Source organism: Nicotiana tabacum, chromosome 11 (assembly GCF_000715075.1).
Source record: "Nicotiana tabacum cultivar K326 chromosome 11, ASM71507v2, whole genome shotgun sequence".
In the NCBI taxonomy this organism is placed as follows: domain Eukaryota; kingdom Viridiplantae; phylum Streptophyta; class Magnoliopsida; order Solanales; family Solanaceae; genus Nicotiana; species Nicotiana tabacum.
Window position 1 is genome coordinate 87,979,076 of NC_134090.1, and position 6,000 is coordinate 87,985,075.

The following is a 6,000-nucleotide window of genomic DNA, read 5'->3' on the forward strand; positions in this document are numbered from 1 at the left end:
TCCGCATATGATGAAGTTGGATGAACTTGCTTTAGAAAATTGAGGGCCCTCCTCAAAATTCTGCCCAATTTATGATCATGGCAAATGAAGATTTTATTAAGATGTGACCGAACCCACATGGCTGCCTACGTATCCTCTTAAATGGGAATTAGATCAAGCGTAGTTCAGTTACATCAAATAAAGAAATGTAAACAATCTTCAATATAGTATCTCTTGACTGCGTCTGAGTTGATAGGTTTTGGCCAAATTTTTCCATCCATTTCTGCAAGTATGAGTGCTCCTCCCGTTAATACTCGATGAACCTTGTAGGGGCCTTGCCAATTGGGTAAAAACTTCCCTTTATCTTCATTCTGATACGGAAAAATTTGCTTTAGCACCAATTGCCCTGGTGTGAATTGCCTTGGTCTGACTTTTTTGTTAAATCTCTTGCCATTCTGTTCTGGTAGAGTTGACTAGGACATACTATATTCTTCTTTTTCCATCAATGAGAGCCAGTTGTTCATAGAGGCTTTGTGCCCATTCTGTATCGCTGAGCTCGACTTCTTGTATGATTCTTAGAGAGCGAATTTCTACTTCGGCCGGAATGACCACTTCAGTACCATAAACCAATAGATAGGGAGTTGCCCCAGTTGATGTACGAACCGTGGTACGATATCCAAGAAAAGCAAATGGAAGCTTCTCGTGCCATTATTTGTAATTATCTACCATTTTCATCAATATCTTCTTGATGTTCTTGTTGGTGGCTTCTACGACTCCATTCATTTGCGGCCTATATGCTATAGAATTATTATGCTTGATATTAAAAGTTTCACACATATTCTTCATTAGATCATTATTAAGATAGGCGGCGTTGTCGGTGATGATTGACTCTGGAACCCCCAACCAACAAACAATGTAATCCCGAACAAAATCTGCGATGACCTTCTTAGTCACAACCTTGTAAGATGCGGCTTCCACCCATTTTGTGAAATAGTCTATGGCCACTAGAATGAATCTATGCCCATTTGAAGTAGAAAGTTCGATCGGACCGATGAAATCCATGCCCTGAGCGGAGAAAGGCTAGGGTGCACTTGTTGCATTGAGTTTATTGGGTGGCACTCGATATCAGCATGTATCTGGCATTGGTGACACTTTTGGACATACTTGATGCAGTCTGTTTCCATAGTCATCCAGAAATACGCTGCTCTTAGTATCTTCTTGGCTAAGACAAAACCATTCATGTGTGGCCCACAGGTTCCAGCATGTATTTCATCGAGCAATCTGGATGCTTCCTTGGCATCAACATACCGTAGTAACCCCAGGTCAGGAATCCTTCTGTATATAATTCCTCCGCTTTGAAAAAAGTGGTTGGCTAACCTTCAGAGTGTGCATTTCTGAGTATGAGTTGCGCGCTTTGGATACTCTCCCTTTTCCAAGTATTCTTTGATGTCGTGGAACCATGGATTTCCATTACGTTCTTCTTCAACATAAGCAGAATAAGCTGGTTACTTATGAATTCCTATTGGTCTAGGATCAATAAAATTCTTGTTTGGGTGTTGTATCATGGAAGATGAAGTGGCCAATGCATCTGCGAACTCATTTTAAATCCTTGGAACATGTTTGAATTCTATCTTCGTGAACCTCTTGATCATCTCTTGCACACAGTACAGATATGGTAATATCTTGGTGTTTTTTGTAGCCCATTTTCCTAAAATGTGATGCACCAAAAAGTCGGAATCTCCAATCACTAGCAATTCCTGAACATTCATATCAATGGCCAACCTAAGTCCCAAGATGCAAGCCTCATATTCTGCCATACTGTTGGTGCAAGGAAACCTGAGTTTTGTAGATACCAGATAGTGTTGGCCTATTTCTAACTCTAAGACAGCTCTGATACCCACTCCTTTAAAGTTTGCAACCCCGTCGAAGAACATTCTCCAACCATCATATGCTTCAGTGATATCTTCTCCTACGAATGATACCTTTTCATCTGGAAAATACATTTTCAATGTTTCGTATTCTTTGTCTATAGGATTTTCTGCCAAATGATCTGGCATCGCTTGTCCTTTGATTACTTTCTGAGTTACCTAGATGATATCGAACTCACTCAGCAATATCTACCATTTTGCTAACTTTCCCGTAGGCATGGATTTCTAGAAGATGTATTTCAACGGATCCATCCTTGATATGAGATATATGGTGTAGGCACAGAAGTAATGCCTCAACTTTGGATCTATCTATGTCAAAGCACAGTACGTGCACTCCAACAAAGAGTATCGTGCTTCATAGGGAGTGAATTTCATACTCAGATAATATATGGCCTGCTCTTTTCTTACCGTCTCATCGTGTTATCCCAGAACACAACCAAAATCCCCATCTAGTACAGACAAATAAAGCAGCAAAGGTCTCCCTAGTTCCGGTGGGACCATGACAGGTGGTTTAGATTAATACTCCTTGATTTTGTCGAAGGCTTTCTGGCATTCTTCAATCCAGCTTATTGCAGCATCTTTCTTCAGCATTTTTAAAATCGGTTCACAGATCACGGTTGATTGTGCTATGAAACGACTGATGTAGTTGAGACACCAAAGAAACTTATCACATCTTTCTTATTCTTCGAAGGTGGCAAGTCTTGGATAGATTTGAACTTTGACAAGTCCAATTCAATCCCTTGGTGGCTGACAATGAATCCTAGTAATTTCTCGACGGGGACTCCGAAGGCACACTTTGCAGGATTCAATTTCAGATTGTATCTTCGAAGCCAATCGAAGAATTTCTTCAGGTTTGCTATATGATCTGCGCTTTTTCTGGATTTGATGATGACGTCATCCACTTACACCTCTATTTCTTTATGTATCATGTCATGGAAAATAGTATGTCATGGCTCTCATATAAGTGGCTCCAGCATTCTTCAAGCCAAACAACATCATTTTATAGAAGTGGACAAATGCTACCTTTTTGGTATCTTTTTCATCCATCCAGAACTAATGGTACCCCGTGAAGCGATTTATAAAAGACTTGAGTTCATTCTTGGCACAGTTGTCGATCAATATGTGTATATTGGGAAACGAGAAATCATCTTTGGGACTAGCTTTGTTTAAATACCAATAATCGACACACACTCTGACCTTTCCGTCTTTCTTCGGTACTGGCACGATGTTGGCCAACCAAGTCGGATACTCAACCATTCCGAGAACCTTGGCTTTGATTTTCTTAGTTACTTCCTCTTTTATTTTCAAACTCATATCTGGCTTGAATTTTTTGAGTTTCTGTTTTACAGGTGGACACATGGTATCAATAGGTAGCTTGTGAGCCGCTATGGATGTGCTCAAACCAGTCATATCACCGTAGGACCATGAAAAAAATATCTTCATACTCTTTTAGGAACTGGATATATTCTTCCTTCTCTGACAGTGTTAGATGAATGCTTATATGTGTTTCCTTGACTGTTTCAGAATCTCCTAAGTTAACTGTCTCAATCTCATCTAAATTGGACTTAGGCTTGTTTTCAAAGTTTTCCACTTCTCTAACAATTTCCTCAGGTATTACATCATCTTCCAGATCCTCTGAATCACTATCCTTATGTTGTATGGTCTCATTACATGTCACAATCGTAAGCTCATTGGGATAGGTAATAATAATGTTGTAGAGAGAAAATGTAAAGAATAATAATAAATACTAAAAAATAAAAATGCATTAAATAAATCTTGAAAATGTCAATTAAGTACGGCTCGATGACTCGAGCAATTATTTCAAAACAAAATACGTTCAATACAAAATATTGAAGATGTCTTAAATGCTCATAAAATTGCTTTTAAATTAATTGATGTTAATTGCCAGGCTACCCAGGAACTCGATGGGCCCGCGATGGTGCAACAGTCTAATTCTTAAGAATGGCTCCTTTCTCCACAGTCTGAATAGTAAGGTCTTCCTCCTCTTCCTCCTCAGCTATCGTACTGCAATCCATGTCTTCATCATCCAGAAACAACTTTCTTATGCCAACTAAAGCTTCATCTTCTTCAAACCCCCACATCATGTCAGCTTGATGAAATGTCTAGTGCAAATGTAGTACTGGTTGTTCTAGCAGATAATAAGGACCATGCCATGGCGGCGACCAATCCTGGTACTCTTTCCAAGTGTATTCATACCCAAGCCCAAAAGTTGTACCATGACGCTTTAGTTGTACTAGTTTGGTGATCCCTTGGAGATTCTTGCCAAGACCCTTGCCAGGATCATACCCTATCCATAGCAATATTATTTCTATCTTGTTGCTCCACCATTCGTTTTTTTCAATTGCGTTGATGCACTTAATGCGATGGTATGTTTCTCTACCCAACTTGCTCATGTTCTTGATGACTGGAATAGTCTGATTTGTATAAATGGGATTACTACCATCTCCGTGGATGATCACCTCCTGATAGTTCCACTCAAACTTCACAGCCTAATGCAGAGTAGCAGCTACGGCCCCAGCGGCATGTATCCAAGGTCATCCCAACAATAGATTGTAGGTAGTAGATATATCTAGCACTTGAAACTCAATATCAAACTAGGTTGGGCTCATCTGTATGCTGAGGTTGATCTCCCCGATTGTGGCCCTTTGAGATCCATCAAACGCCTTCACATTCATGCTTCCTGCTCGTATCTTGTGCAGACCTTTACCCAGTCTCTTAAGAGTAGTTAGTGGAAATATGTTGAGACTCGACCCCCGTCTATCAGGACCCTAGCGATAAATTTGTCCTCGAATTGCATTGTATTATGTAGTGCCTGTTATGACTTAGTCCTTCCAATGACAGCTCGTCTTCATGAAAAGTGATTTTGTGGCTTTCCAATACATGCCCGACCATGTTGGCCATTTCCCCGCTAGTGATGTTGGTCGGTACACAGGCTTCACTCAGCACCTTCATCAAGGCATTCCCATTGTTACGCCCTGCAATATTACATCGATATTTTGTCCTGCAGTATTATATTACGATGATTTTACATTTCACAGTATTAAATTATGACGATGTTGCACCTTGTAGTATTGTACGTTGAATTTATCGTAAGGTAATTGACATTAGTCCAAGGAAAGATATTATTTGGAGATTATAAGGATTATGCTATTTTAAACAGATGATGAGTGAATTCGTGAAGGTAAGAGGGGAAGCAAGTTAAAGAAAATGAATTTTTCGTCCAAGTTTGGCATATTGAGTTAAAATACGGGCCAAGCATTAATACCCGATATTTATGGACTAGTACCATACAAGATACTACATGAACATGCTAGTAAGGTTTACAAGATATGTAAAAAGAGGGTAGTATTTTAAGTAAGTTGAGATAATTCTTAATTATACGGGTAATTGGTTAATTACCGGGTAACGAAACATTACCTAATTAATTGGGGATATATTGGATAAGTATTAAAAAGCATGAGGTGGCAGCCCCCCATGCAAATTGGAATGACTCATATCACAAATTAAAATATGGCATCTAAGTGTCATGCAACTAACACTTACGTACAAGCTACCAAGACTTTAAAGGTTGGATTGTAGTCTCCATTGGTTATAAGACTTCTTCCTAAATCCAAAAAATTTCAAGAATGGAAGATTTCATTCTAACAAAGAACATATATTAACCTTGAAACAAAACAATTCCAACGAGATTTCTTAGCACCATAGCAACGTGAGATTTTGCGATTCTAAATGAATACGGTGCAACCTTTCCAAGAATATCATACGGATTTTCCCTACTCCAGGTATATTAAGGCTATCCATTCTTTCCTTTTAGCATGATCCATACGATACAAACGAAATGAGCAAATGCACAACTTCTATAAATGACTCTATTCATAGAAGTATTAGTCCTATGTTCTTGAATTTCCATATGTCTTATTGTTCTATCGTCTGTTCATGGGTCTCACAAAGTACGTAAGTTGATAAAGTTTAATTCATGATAATATTCAAAGGCATAATGGTCTTATGACATTCCAAGAGATTTTATTGACGTACTTCTCATGCATTGCATTCATTTATACATTTACATTGA